This window comes from Strix aluco, chromosome 16 (assembly GCF_031877795.1).
Source record: "Strix aluco isolate bStrAlu1 chromosome 16, bStrAlu1.hap1, whole genome shotgun sequence".
NCBI lineage: Eukaryota > Metazoa > Chordata > Aves > Strigiformes > Strigidae > Strix > Strix aluco.
The window spans coordinates 5,798,823-5,817,589 of NC_133946.1; positions in this window are offsets into that span (position 1 = coordinate 5,798,823).

Here is an 18,767-nt window from a genome sequence, read left to right on the forward strand (position 1 = left end):
TTTCCCTTGTTCTGTGTATAGTGGTGTGTTTTCCCACACAGTTACGCCAGCTTAATGCTTGTGGTTATGGATGCCCAAAGTGTAGAGCTGAAGCTCTATTATTATGTTTTTTTAACAGTAGATGCTCAGGGACCTCTCGCTTTAGGAGTCTTTGGAATTAACATTTTCTCTGTAGCCATCAGGGCTGGAAACCTTTATTCCCCTAATAAAAGCTGAGATTTTCACATAATTACATGATTCTGGTAACTAGAGCTTTAAGAAAAAGGTCAGATAATGTGACACTTGCAATAAAAGCTCAAGATTTGACAAAGCCATATTTAGTGCAGTTCCCAGCTGAATGGGGAATTGCCATTATGCATTTGGTTTAAAGTACACTTACATTTATTCCAGGAAAGCTCTAATGCAACCTTTTCCTATTAGCTAAATAAAAGATTAAGTTAATGCTGCCACTTATTTTAAAATTTACTGAAAGTATCGGGGAAAAAAAAAGGTGAAGACTTTTGTAGATGAGTCGCTATAGAAATATGCAATGTTGGTAAAACTCTGTTTGGCGTCATTCATTAATATTCACAGTAGATTTCGCTAATTATAGTCTGAAGCAACACTTCCTCATTTTATTTTTTGCCTCTTTGGTCATTTCACGGAATTTCTGGTGTTGTTTTATTAGTCAGCATGCATGGGTCTCTCTGCTTGAAAGCAGGGGCAGGAAAGAGTTTTAGGGCATGTACTGCTCAAAGGCAGTGAAGCGGGTGAGGAGTTTGAATGGGGACTACAAGCAGGTGCTGTTGGTCTTTATCCTACTGGGGGTTTGATATCTGGACAGGACTCTTGTGGAAATCAAGCGTGCTCCCTCCTTTCACGTGGAACAATTCCTTTATGTGGGACACCCGGCATCAGGTTTTAGCTTTCCAGTACTTCCAGCACAAGCACATAAAAAGTGTGACTACAAATAACAGGAATAAAAATTTGGGCAAGGAATTTACCTTTTCTTTCCAGCATGGCCCAGATCAGTTTTGGAGATTTTTTCCATACTTTCTAATGGATAGCAGGCTTTTGTGTCCACAGCAGAGCATGTAGGGGACATATGGGTTAAAGTGGCTGAGAAATAATACCTTTTTTTTTTTTTAGCTAAACTGTGTCCTTTGCCCCAAAAGACTTTGCCAGGGTACCTATAACTCTTCCTTTAATGCAAAGGATTCTGCCACACACTTTTTTTGAGAAAAGCAGAGAAATATGTCAAAATTGATCAAAAATAAGCTGTGCAAATAACATTCAATATTGTAAATGGGAACATGAAACAATTTGTGGTCAAATTTGTATGTTTATATTCACAAAGATTCTTTCAGAAAGGATGTTTTATTCCATTTTCCCTTATTTCACAACTGAGGAAGATTTTACTGCTTCTCATATATCCATGTTTGCTTTTTACCAGCACTCCTGATGTATAATGTGGTTTCACATATTCTTGCCACCGTTTACCAAAATGTCTTTAAATTATTGAATCCAGTCTTGTACTAGCCTTTCACCTGGGCTTCACTGAGTAGGCATAGCACAGGATCTGGTTCGTAGCCTTGCTCCTTCCTTTCACTTGTTAATTAATCTGTTTCATACCATTGATCAAATTCTGATGGCTAAAGATTGGTTTTCTGTATTCTGAAAATACACAAAGAAACACTGCTGTAAAGGTCTGGCATTTGGGGAAGGAGCAATTACTGGTTCCAGCGAGCATCTAGAGTAGAGTAGCATCTACTGGAAATTAAATGAAATGACAGCTCAGAAATGAAAAGTACAATAAAACCTTGTCAATACGGAGGAGGTGGCTGTTTTTACTCCTCAGACACAAACTTTCTGCAGCTCATGGGATAATGTGATTAGGAGAAGACCAACCTGGATAAATCCACATAGCCAGGCTGTTTGGCATATTCCTCAGGTTTTATCGAGGCTCTTAAACAGAGGAGAAGCCCTCACAGCAGACAAGTCAGTGCCTGGTCCAGCGGCATACCTGTCCCATCCTCTCTCCACAGCTTTGCAGGGACCAGTGTCCCAAGAGCATCCCTGGGAGGGGAAGGGATGCTGGGCACCGTCCCCCCGCTCCCCTACTTCTGCCGGCCGGTCCCTACGTTGTACTACATCTGGGGACTGGCACCCTCCTCTCCGGAGCAGGGCTTTGACTGAAGATCCTCCATGGGAAGGCAGGAGGGGTTTTGCCAGAGTTGAAAGTCAAGTCCTTCAGTATTTTGACCTGGGATTTCCATGTGGAGCTTACCCCTCCAGCAGTAGCACAAAGCCAGTTTCTCTGTTAGCACCACTTCGTGTAGGTAGTTCAAAGGCTGCTTCTGGAGTGAAAGAGGGAAGGTACTTTCACTAAGTGGGCTGCCATTGATTTTCATATGTTCATAGGTATTAGAGAGGAAAAAGACCTATTAAATCATCTAGTCAGTATAATCAGTGCAGAACTATTCCCTGCTGGACATTTACTGGTGGTTTGTCAACTCTAGTTCAGGAAATTGAGTTGTAGTGTTCAATATAATGGATTCTAAATTTCCATTTAATATCAGTTTTCTTTGGTTTCTGCTTTTACATTAATGCATTGATGTGCTTTATATTGATTGACTTTTCTTAGTGTAATGAGAACAAAATGCCACTTATCATTTAAGTCATTTAACTCAAACTAGCAAGCTATCAAGCTAGCTCCTCCCAGGGGAAAATCATAATGGCTATAGCAGAGAGCCATGTCAATACAGAAGTGTTGGTAAGATAGATAATTCTACAAATGTTTTAATTTATTTCAAAACAATGGTAGAGTTATACAGCTGAATATACCATCAAAAACTACTCAAACAATGAATTAAATCCTCAGCACTAATCTTGCCTGTCCTACTTGTCTCCCAGCTTCCTCGTAGTTTTGTACATCTTATGTGCTCAGCTGCCTTTGCAAAAATAGAGGAAATTCTTCAAAATCATGTTAAACAAAGCAAATGGAGCATTAACCTTTGAGCCAAATCCTTACTTGGTTATGACCACTATACTATGGAGATCTGCTTGAGAAGGACTGAAAGAAGGGTAGACCCATTGCTTTCCTTCCCCTCAACTAATAAAACCTGATGCTGCTACTAGTGGATTATTCATACATTTCAGCATAGCAGCAGACCTAGCGTGAGAATAGGTGACAGAAGTAGGTTTTGATCCTTATAAATAGGTTGCTGGAAAGATGCTGTGATTACTGTCAGATATATCATTACTTAATATGAAAAATATCATACCCCTTTAGTACCAGGCTCTTATAAACGTGTTCTGAGTTTTAACACCCCAACTGTTTTGCAAATGCTGCCAAACTGTTAGCCGCTGGAAGAGAGCTCTGGGCTTAAACATCTGTAGAGAGCAGATGCAGTGCAGTGTGAAGCATAATCTAAAACTGCCAGAAAGCAATTAAAATCTTACCATTCTTAGTAACACATCACTGGAATTATTTATAGCATTAATTTTGAATATCAGATGACAGCCTACCCTGTACGTTGGGTAAGAAATGATCGAACTGAAGATGTTGTACCCCTGTGATACATTCCTTGAGCCATATTTTTATGAACTTTTAATAAGTTTGGGTTAAAGAAATAAGGCAGATGATACAAAATTTTCTCTTTGCAGAATGATGCAGTCATTTTTAATTATGAATTCATGGGAAAGTATGAGGAGAAAAAACATCCAGACCTCTCTCCTCTTTCTTGTGTTGTCTACCGTCACATTTACTGTATTGTGGTGGTCTACATCTTGCCTAGAGCATGCAATTACTGTCAGGAATTAAGTTTTTATCCCGTATTTCTCTGAGGTGTTCCAATCTAGCCTGAAAATATAAAAGCCTTACGACCACTTCTGACTGTCAACAGATCTGTTCTCGTTCCCTGCCAAAAAATGTTAATTACAAATAAACTATTTCAAGAGAATCTGAAGTGCACTTAGACCAAGCAGACTGCTGTCAGCGATTCTCTGCAGAAGGTGAAGAATCAGAAAATTTCTCATGACTTCAGGCTGTTTCCCTGGAAAGGTGTCAAAGACTGAACCGAGGAGAAGGTGGTTGGGAGCATAGCTAAGTCACACTCCTCATTTCCAGAACTAATTATACTATTTACATATGGCTGCTCTCCAAGGAAAACAAATCTATCCGTGCTTTCTCCATCCATCTTGCTTCATTCCAGAAGCAGCTTTTGATTCATCCTCCACAGTCTTATAAACAAAGTCGGAAGGGAACATAAGGGCAGCCAGGCTGAAGGTCCCTGCAGCGCAATAGCCCATCTCCAGCAATGGCATGAGCAGGCTACAGAAAATTAAGAACAGAGTGAGTAAGTACCATCCTTCCCCTAATGTTTTCTCTGAAAATGACTTTCTGCAGATGAGGGAACTTCTTGAGCTGATACTTGCTGAGCCTCCTTTTGGCCCCACAGATGTTGCATCCTTGGGCAGGGAGTGCCAGAGGCATTCTGCAAAGGACCATGCCTGTGTGCCTTTTTCAGCTCTGAATCCTCCTGGATCCCTCCAATGCTTCCCAGTGCTTGTAGTAGAAAAAGTGTTGTGAACACTTGACCATGCTCTGCCCCCTGCTCCCATGACTTGGGGCTTCTGGTTTATCTCCTCAGCTACCCTCTCTCCAGACATCTTAGCCTACCAACTTCTTCCTCATAGGGAAGTTTTTGATATGTGATCATGCTTGTTGCCCCTTTCTGACTTTTTTTCCCCCAGTTCTGCTATAGCTGTTTGAGACCTGAGCTGCATACATATTGAGAACATCCAATCCATACTAACAGAGTAAGCTTATAGTAGCAACACTGACCTCAGAACTGAGATGAAACATGATTTTTCTCTTCCTGTTGTTTGTAAAGTGGAGGCACCAGACACAAAATCAGAAGCAGCAGCTGGAGCTCTGTACAGCCCCTCAATGCCGAGAAGCAATCATAACATGTAGTCCTGCCCATCCATCCACTGGGCTCCTTCTTAAAATAAAAAGGATTTTCTGCTTCCATTTTCCTGCTCTTCATCCTCATTCACATTAAGAAGCTTTCTCACATCTTTGTTCCTCTTTTTGGGTTAGAAACCTTTTTTTTTCCCCTTCATTTTTGGTCTAACTTCATTCATACTCAGATTACGTCTCTTGTTCTTGTTATGGGTTTTTCTTTGGCTTACGGATACTTTTTGTGTCCCCTCTCAGCTATAGTTTGGCTAAGGCAAGTGAAACAGGCTCTTCTAACTGCTGCTTAGGATGAACAAATCCTTCTGGGACAGGTCAAGATAAATCACTAAAGCAAAGGGTCTCGCAAGTAATCATGATACCTTTGGCTCAAGTAACTGTCCTACAGGTACAGTTTACCCTTCTTTTAATCAAACAGAAACAGTAATAACATTTAGTATTTGACATTTAAATGATACAAAATTTCAAACACACATAAGAAGAGCTGGAACTAAAGTAGTCAAGTCCCTTAGCCCCTTTGTGTCATGGGGGCCTGGAAGTCTTTCCCAAAATACCTAGTTTCACTTTGTGTGATGGTGGTGAATCCTTCAGCTGTGGTTGTTGTGGTTATGGTATGGATTTGATCTGAGTTACTTAGCCTATTACATTTATTACCACCAGTGGACCCTACTGTGTGACATTTTTAGATGAGAAATGCAATAGCTCTGATATATGCAATCACTCATTTATCTATTATATCCTCTGGTGAAGCTATTTTAGGGGAATGAGGATGGAAAAATTCATTGCAAAGAAATGTATTCCTATTTTGTTCTAGAGACCAATTTTTTCCTCTTTAGATATAGGGTCTCCTGTTTGATTTGTCCTCTATCATAACCACACATATAATGTCTCAGTAATGTTTCTTACTGTGCCAAAACTTCTGTGGTTTAGGTGCTACTGCTTTCTTCCAGTAGTCGCCTTGAACCTGTCTGTGAAGAAACTGAATTCTACCTCTGACGGGAGGTGGTCAGAGGGCATCAGGAGCAGGGCCCGATCAGTTAATTTAATAGCAAATAATTAACTTAAGATTAGCGTCACACGAGAGATACCCATTGTTTTCCTAGTGTCTGTGGTTTGCTACCTTACATCCACATTTACCACAGCAAGGAAGGTTTGTACTGTGTTATTGTCCCATGAGGTGAGTCCTTCACCATCCACTCTGCTAGCTCAGTGCTTCCTCCAGGCCAGTCAACTTCCTACAGATTTGAGTTTGTTTACTGCCACGCCATGCTCGGAGATGATGGTGCCCACACACATGGTCTGCTCCCAGTGCTGGGACCTGCCAGGGCTGAGGCAGGCATGCTGTGACCCATGGCCATGCAGGAGGTACGTCACTCCGCTTATGGACTCATTTTCATAGATGATCCTCCCTTTTCCAGCCACTGGCACAACATGTTCTGTTCTGGAAGAAGTCTGTTGCTTCTGATGGCTGCCTGGTTAAACGGCATTTCTTATACTGTATCGATGCTCTCTGTGAAGCAACCTCTGTGGTGCAAATCCTACAGCTGCGCCTTGCTGGTGAAGTCCTTGGCTGGTGGAACATAACAAGAAAAATAAATAGAGATGACTTTCAAGCTAAAAACCTTAACCACCTCAGAAAAATCCAATAAGTGTTTACGCTCTTTCCTTTTAAGCAATTCAATCTGCTTATTTTAAACCCAGAGTTAGTACGGACATGTCCTGTAGGGCCATAAATCAGAGCAGTCTGTCTCTTTACCAGTACAAGACGGATGCCTGCTTCACATTAAGGACTATTCAAACTGTACTCAGGCTATGAAAAGCAGTGTGGAAGTGTAGGGCTGTCAAGGCATGGTGCTGAGGGTGTATCATCTGGTTCTCTTCATCCCATGGAGCAGGAATATACCAGCAGCTGCCTCAGCCATGTGGCCCCGGAGAGGCTCCCGGGTCACTCCAGCGCAGCTCCATAGCTTGTTTAGTGCCTCTTGTCAAGCATCTGCTCGTTACTCCCCCAGTAACTATTCCTTAGTGCTTTCCCTCCAATTATCTCGATTTCCTGGATCCTGTATGATTGCTCACATAAATGTTACTTTCATTACGTGCATAGCTGGGGCAGTTTCTGCAGCTCCCCAGTGTAACTGGTGTGCCCCACCTCCGCCAGCAAGCGTTTCGGGTGGGTTTTATTGCTGTGAAGCTGGTGCACAGCTGCTGGAGGACAGCGAGAGCCTAGGCAAGCAGAGCACAGGACCGTAACAATCTTTTCCCAAAATTGAGCCTATACTGAAATGCCAGGTATGAGAGCTAAACTTTTCATGGGGCTCTGAGAGTTCCCTGATAAGATCCTGCATAACATGCTGGATAATGACGTGGGGCAGGCTCGTTCCTCACCCTGTGAAACGAAATTAGTGGAGGTTTCACAAGGTATAAAATAACAGAGAAAATATGCCAGTGGGTGGCAGGGAATGGTGCTTAGTCACTGGATATTAAGAAACACAGGGCAAGACAAACAAGGATTACAAACTCTTTGAGGATGCCACGTCAAGTAACCATTTGGAGGCAAGTGGGAGCCCTCGCCTGACACACCCAGGCACAGGCATCTGCCACCACAGTCATGCTCTGGCCCAGGGCAGGGAGTCAAGAAATGATTGCTCCTCAAAGCCAAAATGGCTAAATGCATCTCAGCAGGGTCTTGTTACTTACCCAGAGAAGGTAACTGGAAAAGACTAGAAAAGTTTATCTTAAAAGACAGCTAGAAATGCAGCTGTTTATTCCCATGAATCCTGATTGTTTTTAATTTAATTCTTTTACTGTATTTTCTTAAATAAAGACATATGTCTTTTATTCAGTAAAAATTAATATCAGCCTGATTTCCACCAACGTGGAAATTATGTGGTTTTTAAAACCTGCTAACAGATACTTTATTGCCAAATTTCAGCTCAGGTATTTAAACACAATCTTTAGTATACATTCAGCTACATATTTTATTCTTTTATATTCCATTCTGAAATACTAATATATTCAGGCATGAACAGAGGATGGCCTCAGATGTCCTCATCAGAAAACATTAAGTGGTAAAGGTATGTGGTAATCAATTTGTGCTTAGAGGACTTCCTATGAAGCTGTTGCATAAATCCAAAGTTATAGCAGCCAGAATTACTTCAGAGTTTATTTCATTACATAAATATGCATCACCAGATCCTGACTTTTGATTCCTGTGGACAGAAATAGTTAAGAGTTTTAGCTAATATTTCTTACCTGAGCTTTTTGGAATAGCATAATGTTATAGATGCTAGAAACAAAAGAGAGTCCTTAGTTGCCACAGAAGCCAGGTAGCAAAGAGTCTTGGAGGGAACAAAAGCATATTCTGAGAAATTGCAAGTGTCAGACTTGCTAACTGTCAGGCTTATGCGGAGAAAAGCACAAAGAGGCTTCTGAAAATAAGCTAGAGACAATTTTAGTACAGATTTCTTCAACCTCACACAGCCAGGCTCTGGGCTGAGTAAGAAATTGCACCTGGCTGTGCTCAGTGCAAAAAGACACGTGTGGAGAAAACAGCCATGAAATGTCTGTTTGAGTACAGAAAGGTTTGCTGAAGCATACAAGGGACTTTAACTGTTGCTCTAAATTTAAATGCAGTTGGATTACGAATACCCTCTCTGAACACAAAACACAGCCTCCTGACATTAGCAGCATTTCCAGGCCCTTAAAACTTTATGAATCAAGTTAAAAGGTGCCCTCGCTTTGCAGCTCTGGATTTTGCAGCACCCTGCTCCTGGGAAACACCCACGTGTGAGTTCACATCACACCTCATCTGAACCCATGAGCAACTCAGCTCCACACATACCGCTCCCACCTCTCAAAGATTTGGCAAAGCACACCCTTAAAGAAACATTGTCAACAGAAACACAGAGATTACAATTGTGTTGCTGTGCCACAAATGCACCACTGTGTAAGTACAAGGAGAAGTGATACCAAAATAAGCGGTGGGTCACCACTGCCCTGCCCAAGCCCCCAGTGTGTGGCAGGAGGGAAGAGGGCTCTTTTTGCTGAGCTTTCTCAGCAAGTTCAGCGTACTACTCCTTCCTTACCTGTAAGAAGTCACTTTTTTAAGCCCATAGCAATGAACACCTGACACTTTCTTAGAATGGCTTGATCTTTTTGACACAATTTAATCCACCGGCTTTTTACTAGTACCCCAGACATAGCTGAACCCCTTCCTCTGCTTTTCTGTTTTGCTTTTGTACCTCTGCATGCAGCTGGTCTATTTTAACTCACTGGCTTACCACATTTCGTTTTCCTTTAAAAGAGAAATAATTTGGAAAACACTTTGCTGTGCATTTTTGTTCCAGCCAGAAATGGCAGATCAACCTTTTCATGTAAATAAGAAAAGAATAAGTATGTTATTGACCAAATTTGGAGTAGGCTCCATAGAAATATGTTTACCACTAAGCTGCTGGGCTCAAGCAAGAATTTCTAGTCAAAACAAGAGGCATGAGAAAGAGAGAAAATGATAGAGCAGTTCCAGAACAGGCAGTATCCTTGTGATTACCTTATTCACCTGGAAAGATGTAGTTTAGGATCCTAATTTGGAACTAGAACTAGGTTGGGGCTAGAGATATTTATATGATTTCTGTAATTGATTATATACTTATCTATATTTTTGAATGGAGCCATTAGTTTTGCATACATATGTCAATATACATTGAGTCAAAGACTGCAAATTACTCAGTTATTTTCACAAAAAAAAAAAAAAAAGAAATCTGTGATTCTCGTAGTTGATTTCAATCCGCACTGCAACAAAAGCAAGCATTTAAAGGGGTAGGGGCAAATTACAAAAAGGCAATGGATGGTAGAAAAGCCTTAGAAAATACACTAGCCCCGTGACTGGTGAGCTGACCTCAGATGTGGCACACGTGGGTTTGACTCCCTGCTTTGTACCCTAAATCCTAGGGAGCTTCCTAGCCACAGTATTCCTGGACGTTCTGGAGTCTCTCTCATTCTGGTTTACCATTAAAAATTGTAACCATCTTGGTTTCATCTTGATGTAAATTAAATTAAGTGCCAAACCTTGGTTGGTTGGTTTTATTTAAATTAAATACCAATTTTTCTGACCAAGCCTGCTCCTTCGCATCAGAGTCTTGCCGGGAGTGCCAGAGACGGGGTCTGGTTTTTCTAGTTTTTCCTCTTCTAGAAAATCCCTTACACTTGAAGCACCACAAACCTTTTAATCCTTCTCTTGATGTTTGAAATGTCTTATGTAATCTTTAATAAAAGTATGGTTATAGAAATCTGCATAATACTGACCAGACTTGTGGGTGGTAGCTTGGACTAGGACTTCTTGTGTTTCTCAGCTACCAGTACATTTTATAAGTGAGGAGGAGTATCTCAGACTTTGTGCTCTGGTAGGGTGTTCTTTGCAGTTCTCTAAGCAGAAGGGTTTTGTCCCAGTTGTTTTGGGAACAAGAGGACACAAGAGAAAGTCTATCACTGAGTACTCTGGAGCTGATTCAGGCTCCACACTGCCTTACTGCATGCCAGAGCGTTGGTAAATCCAGCCACTGATGGACACTTACTCCTCTCAGATTTATTCATCATTCACCCCATAACAAACTTGTGTTGTTAATGCATATGAATACTCTTTCACCCTGAAGACATCATAGAATAACATACGGTAACCTGTTTAGAAGGATGATTTTGAGGATTGTTATGTCTGCAGAGATGGGACATTTCACCATGTGTTAGACCATTCTGTAAGTTTTAACGTACAGTGAGTTTTAATGATAAAAGTATGTGCTCACTTTAAAAAGTGTCTATGAGAACAAAGATAAAACAATAAATCTCACCATTATGATTATGCTTAATATTAAAATTTCTTTCCTCTTCCAGCTAACTCACCTTTTCCTTTTTTTAAGCTACAATTTCGGTAGCATCAAGACATCAAAGCCATAATACAAAGCACAATGCTAGTGAACATTATTGAAATCTTTTTAATTAAACTTCTGCTTCTGAGAAGTTCTCCTCAGGAGGAGAAATGCTTTTGAGAGAGGTGTCTCTGGGCACTGCAAGCAACCTGCAGAAAAGGAAGACTTCTCACACCCACTCCACTGGAGTCCCTGTGAGCTTCCTAAGCACTCTCTGACAAGTGTAACATAAATAGGAAGCAAGATTATGTCTTTATGAGATTCCCACCTGGAAAACAGAGGAAAACTCAATGGATAAATAAAATGTGTCTGAATTCAAATATTCTTGCCAATTTGGCAAGATGGTTCATTGATCAGGTTGTGACTAGATTGCATTATAAAACAGGAAAAACTGAATGAGTCTAGATATATATTGTCTCCAGCTGAATGCTGTCATTTAGAAAACCCTTGTGCTCTAAAATCTATGCTGTCCTTTAATAGCATGCATTATCTTTAATGATCCAGGCCTTTAGCTGTGGGGGAATACTACCAGCAATTGGGCAGGCTTAGCTGGCCTCGGATTTTAGTGCTCTGTTTTCCTTGTGTGGCTCAGTGCAAGATCCTTTTTTATTTCTTGCTAAACAGAAATGGCAGGGTGTGAAGAAGAGGTGGTGTGTTTGCACTCCAGAGGACAGGAGCTGGCTGTACTCCTTTTGAACCACCATAAATTACTAGGAGCACAGGAAAGAGATGAAAGCTACTTATAGTCCTCCCTGAATAGTTGAGAGATGGTTTTGTTGTCGTTGGGTTTATTTTATTTTATTTTATTTTATTTTATTTTATTTTATTTTATTTTATTTTATTTTATTTTTGTATTAGGGGTCCCAGATTTTTCATCATAAAACTCATAGCATCTGCATAGAGGGGATAAAGCCTGGATTTCATTAGGATTTCAATATGTAAATTCAGGGTTTCTATATGTCTGTTTGCTAACACAATCTTAGGGATGTTTTCAGGTCCGAGATCCATTCAGGGTTCCAGATCAGTTTATTTGCTGATTTTTTCTCATTTTTATTTTCCTTTGTGTTTTTAAATGAAAGAATTTTACTTGCCTCCTGACTTTCAAGTGTATTTACTCAGTATACAAAGACTATTTAGATATTTTCATAAAGTTTATTTTCTAACCATGTTAGCCAAAAACACACAACATGACAAGTTTGAAAGATAAATCCACATAGATCTTTCTGAAGAATAGAAAACATTAATTTTAATGTACTCTTATATTTCAAGATCATTTTAAAAAGAGATGGAAAACTTTTTTTAAAAGGGTATTTATATCATATTGGTTTATACTGATGAGACTACACAGAGAAATAAGAATTGTCAGATCGTTTAAATAGTCATATAATTTGCCATAGATGGTTACATTGTACTCTGTAGAGTGTTACAGCTAGGATTAGATAAATGTACAACAAGCAGAGCATAAATTCTTCCCTATCTGATGAAAAGGTAAAACTAATTCCCTTGCAGATATCTTTGCCTCGATGGGTATTTTCGTTCCTGTTATGCCCTATTTTTTAATGTAATAAAGCTGAACTACTTGAAGATGAAGGTAATTCTTGGTTGTTGGAAAGCTGCTAGAACAGCTTCTCAGAGGAAGTGATGGAAACTGGCTTGAGGACACTGGGACTGAATGTTGTCATGGCAGCATAAAAGGCTCTAAAATCATAAAAAGTAGAGTTAAAATGCAGACACCAGTCCTGAGGATCTGCCTGTCGGAGGCTTATGTAGCTTAAAAAGCAGGTGTGTTCAATTGGAAATAAACAGTACAAGGCGGAACATGGACTTAGGTCTTCTGAGGAGAACAACTATTTTACCTACTGTCCTGCAAGGAGAAAGGGAACTATGAGTAAAAGTAAGGCTGGTGTTTATGAGCCTTGGAAATACTAGCTCCGGGTAAGACGCCAAAGGTATACCTTGCAACAAGCTTTGTTTTGGAAGTTCGATGGGGCTAAAGAAAGTGCTTACACTGAACTGCAAGCACACCCCTGCTTTATGGTGGGCGAGGTTTGTCTCCTGAGTCACATCTAGCAGCGGGGGGAGATGGGCACAAAATAATTTGTCCTACAGAAAAATGGATAGTATGGGAAGTTGAATTTGGTTTGCTGGAATTGAGCTTACAATGAAGGAAGGAAAGCATGTGATTTGGCATTACTGATGCTTTCTGCTTGCTAGTGACAGTGACATTGGGACCGCTGCTTTGGAGAGCCCAGCTGTCCTACTGTGCTACATGCAGGGGCTAAAAAGAGACAAAAAAAGTGATGCAGAACTCAGCTGCCTTAAAAAGGCACAGTGGTCTCGCACCTGGGGCAGGAAATCCAGTCTCTTGGTATTTCAGAACCATGTCATAACCCCTTTCAGAAATGAACTATCTTCCTTCCAATGGCATGTTTTGGGTTTTTTTGTCTGTTTCAGCTGCAAAGCTTCTTCAGAATCAGATTTCATTAATGGCAGGCAGCTTGCTGATAGTTGCTATTGGATAACTACTGGCTAACCTATATGTACTTGTTGTCCTTCCTCAATCCCCATCATATATTCCCCAGTATATTCAAAGAAAGTAATCCTCTCCTCACCCTTCCTTGTAAGTTAGGCTCTCCCTTCACCTAATCATCTGAGCAGTTTTTCTTCCCATCTGTTACAAATCACTGGTTTTAACATCTTTGATGGGAGCAAGAGACAGGAGAGGTCTTTCTTTTACTAAGGCTGGAGGAATCTATTTTCCTTGCTGTTACATGAACTTGTGTCTCAACTTCTGGTATTAGAATCTGGTTTTGAAGGATTTTCATGCTAGGAATCTTCAAATGGGTGTACCTCAGCAGGCCAGGAATGTCATGCAGAAATATTTTCACTGTATTGCAAGGCTTAAACCTATGGGGCATGCATCACTGAAACCACAGAACAAGTAGGACCTAGGGAACACAATCCCAGTCTGTAAACACCAATGCACCACTCTGATTAAAGTATTTATGTTCAGAGGTGCATAAACTCATATTAAAATGTTTCAGAAGTGCCTAAGATCTCACTGTCTTGCAGTTGGACGTAGGTTCTTCTATCATTTATTTGCTTTTGGTATTACCTGAAGTTCTAAATTTCATGAATTTACAAGCTGCCATGGAAATTCACTTTGTCATAGGCTGAAAATAAGTAGCAGTTCCATGTACTCATAAACCCCTTTTACTGCCTTCCTACACTAATTTAATTTCAGTCCTTCGGCTGAAATGTAAAACACAAGGAAGCACACTAAGAAAAGTAAAATCCCATGTTTCTAAAATGTGCAAATGCAAACACATGAATGTGTTTCAAATTTCATTCTGTACTGATCACTAAAATATAGCTTGACGAATCATATTATGAATTGAATTGCTTCTTTCATTTTTTAGTCAAAAAAATAATTTAAAATGCCAAATCAATTGCAATCCTTTATTCTTTGAGCACAGAGAACACTTTTATCACCAAATTACCAAATATTTTCTCATGTGCAACATGCTCCCCATGTGTAACTACAAAACAGATCAGAAGGAAATAGGAAAAGACAAAATCAGACAAATAAGACGTATTTCTCCATTCAAAATATAATCCTAAATGCAGAATCTAGAATAATTAGCAGCCTTTTACACTCAGAAACAATTTAAATATAAATGATATTGTAACCTGGGGCCCAAGCCTGCAAACATTAAAGAATATGAGGTTATTTTATGCATGTGAGTAATTCCTCTTGAGAATATTTGCAAGATTAGAAACCAGAGTAATGTGATAAAATAGTATGGAAGGAGATTGTATTACATCTGAACAGGCTGTACCAGTTAGATACCACTAATGTAGTCTACTTAATAGTAGTCAACTCACAGGATCATAAAGATGACAAGATCAGATATTTTAATAAAAAAATTAATCTATCCCTAGCACTATCAGGTTGGCACCTTTGATTAGGAGAGGAAAGTCTAGCTAAAGACTCCATTTTGGGAATCGCTATATATTCTTAAATATATAGAAAGTAAGCTCTGAAAATCCTTATTGATGTGAAGAAAATATACCAATGGTATATACTGCACCATACACACAATGAGGCAGCATACCTACTTGTTACCTGATTAGAGTGGTCCAGCCCTACTGCTATTGCAATGAACAGCAAAACTCCTGGGACCATAGGAACCCAGCCCTGCCTATATTGTCATTGCAGCTATAAGATGCCAGTGAGCCAGAGACATAAAGACAGCAGAGTTGCATGCATCTGCATCAGCAAGAGATCTGGCCCTACGCAAGTCTACGGGAAGATAATGTTAATTTTTTATTATTTAAATATATTAAAAGGAAATTTTACGAATACACTTTAAATGCTTTTCCCCGAGTTTTAAATGTGCAGTGACGTGCAACAGAACATTTCCAGACCTCATTAAACTTCAGGGATATTACTAAAAGCACAGTCAATGTCTTTGAAACTTACATTCCTTTCTGTATGAGAGGACCTCGTTATGTGGAGATGGAGAATCTGTTGGGGACCCTAAATGGTGGATGCATTTTTGTAAGCGTAAACCGTTCAACAGTAATTTCACTTTAATGTTACGTTAGCAGTTTGTATCTGTTTTGTTACAATCAGACCTTTGAGAAATGGTATTTACAAATCATTTTTGGCCAAAAACACTAGAGAAGAAAAAGTCTTTTTACAAAGCCAGAAATGTGTTACCCATCATACAGCCAAGTCCATCTGCTCTTCAGTCCTAAATTCTAAATATGTATCTTAATTGTATTTAAATTTTCTCACTTGCACCAGAGGAGAGCAAGAACCACCTCCCTGAACTTGAATGATCTTCTGGGGTTTAGTCCAACTCCTACTTAGGTCAATGGCATACCTTTAATGACTTAAGCAGAGCTTAAACAGAACAATCTTAGGAGTCAAACCAGTGTTTTCTAGAGACTTCTGATCCCAGTGAGCTTTCTTCTGAGATAGGTCATCTAAAGGTACACAGAGAAATGCTTCATTGCAGGAGTAGCCAAGAAACACCAGAGTCAGTGAAAGGCTCAAATGCAGCCTGAGACAGAGGAGAAATTACCACAATGCAGGGAAAAAAGCCAAAAGGTGAAATTAAATTCCAGTGCACTCACAAGATCCTGAACAGCACAGATGCTTATTCTGTACTGTGAGCCTTAGCTGATCATAACAGTTCATATGCTCAGGATAGTTATTCTCAAAAGATGTGAAATAGCAGACTTTGTATTGCCTGATGAAGACATACAATGTAAGATTTTATATAATTCTGATGAGTTTTGGTTCCTGCTCAGTTGTTTTCTTCTGTAAAGAGGAAAACCTCTCATACGTACTGTAGAAAGAATATATTAAGTCTGGCTAACATAAAATATACTCTGTTTTATAAAACACTGAAATCATTACACATAGCCAGTGGTTCTCTAATATGTAGTAAAAGTATTTTCTTATGATTATTTTTGTGTGACTTTTTGTGTGTATTGTGATCAAGATCTGGAAAGATTTCCCTGACTCTATGAAAGGCTTTGTGCATATCTCTATTATATTTTAGGGGGAAACATTCTCTCCTTACAAACTACTCCCTCATAGTACAGTCTAAATTCAATAAAAGCTGATCTTTGAAATTCACTGCTAACTCACGCCTGCATTTGTGCAGGATGCGCTGAATTTGCAACTTTCACCCCTTTCCTACTCAGAAAGCCCTGCCAAGCTAAAGTGGGAAGAAGAGCATACTGCAGAGGCAGAGTTTCTTCTTCTGACCACCCTTCCCCCAGGCTGAGGCCACACATTGCTTCCAGTGATGAAAGCAGAGGAAGACCCAGCGTGTTTATATTCTTCTATCAGAAGGCTGTTCTACCAATTCTATTTTGGGCAGCTTTAGTTCAACACTAGTTCTTTTTTAAAGTAAACTCAAACCTTTAAAGGTTCAAATAACTTTTCATAAAGTAAAATGAGAAATTTTTTTTTAATGTTGCCATCTGTTTACCCAGCTTTGTCTTGTAAGCTACTTTAACAGGACATGAAGCAAAGCACTTGAAAGGCAGGCAAATGTTGCTAATGCAATCTTAACTTTTCTCTATGACTGTATGGAAAGACACAATTTAATAGCAGTCTTTTCAAAAACATTCCTGTCCCATTCAAGGTGAAATTAAACATCCTGTGTTTCTTCTGAAATTCACCAAATAACAAAATTTCATTCCCTAAATGATTTCAGTTGCATACCACAGAAAATGTGCTTATAGGTGAGAACTGTGCCAGATTATTATACTATGACCGCCTGCAGAAGAGAAATGGTAAATTCTGTCAAATTAGTGTTGGAAAGGAGGGTTTGGTTCTGTATAGAGTATTACACTATATAATAATACTATTAATATATAATCACATATTAATATATGATTATATATAATGATACTATTCTGTTTTGTAAACAGAAGTTTCCTGTCCTTCCGAACTTAATGGTGAAGGGGTTCCTGCGGAGCTGTAGTACAGAGTGTATGCTTACTACATCATACAGTAAGTAAGTCATTCTTATCTGCAGGAGGCCTTTCATAGATATTGTACATTTTATTAAAAGGGACCATTTGCAAGATCAAGTATTTTCCTCTGAAAAAACAGCAGATACATTTATTTCTGAGTATTAATTGTAGTTAGCATTTAGATGCATCACTGTCTTTCCAGTTTGACTTTGCTTCCTCTGTCAGCCTCGTCATCAGTAAACAGCATTTTCATCTATAGAAAAGGCCGGGGGGGTTGTGTGGGGTGTGTGATAATGACAAGATTTCAAAAAAAAAAGAGTAACAGGCAGGACTTCCTATACGTCTGCTACATGCTCCCACATTTGCCAAGAGTGACTAGAAAAATTCAGACACAACTCACATCGTAAATTTTTATGTGGAAAAAATAATTGGCATGGAGATTAGGGGACATATATCAAAACACTGGACTCTTTGTACATGTTAATCAACCAGTGTGTGAAAGATTGATTAAAATGCATATTCTGTAACATGTAACAAAGCAAAAATCTCTTCTGTCATATGAAGACAAAAAAAAATGCCAGTATATGCATGACCAAAAAGGTACCAAGTTCTTCAATACGTATGAAAGCCTGAACTTTGACAGAGACAATAGCAATCAATCACAGTGTGTGGCAGACCACGAAACTCACTCTGGGCTAGACCAATGAATCAAAGTATTGCTGAAATTGCAACTACTAATGCAACTGTCAAAGATTTAAAGTGATTAAATTCAGCAGTATTAAAGCAATAAAATTCTACCAACATGGTAGTCCTGAGGCAAAGGGATGTCTTAATAACCTAAAAATTGAATTTGCACTCTCTTCTCTGCCCTGAATCGTAAATAAAAGTCCTATCATGGTTAATTTGGCCTTTCAGGTTTCCCAGGCAGACATTGTTCTTTGTGGACAGCAGAGATTCCTCTGCAATTTTTATAAGCATATATTGTGTCCTGATACCCATTACTAGCCACATTTTTTTTTCTCCACACTGGTGTACTCTGTTACACGATTGCCATTTCCTCCTTAAAGGTAATGGACGCATACATACCTTCTACAGCAATTAGCTAGGTAATTATTTAAGTAAAATTCCTTTCAGTTTGGACTTAACATTTGCCTAATAATGTTAAAAGCACTTCGAGATCATTCTTGACCAGATGCATGTGAAAAGACGTACATAAATAAATGTTGTGGGTGTGTGATTTGTACTATTTGTGCATTAAAATAGTGCACTAATTAGCACTGTTACACTTCTGAAGATGTTATTGGGACGATGAAATTCTAGAAAACTGTTATAATGTTTTCTATAGCATCTAAAGAATCTTATAGTCCCTCCTTGTGACTAAATTTATGTCA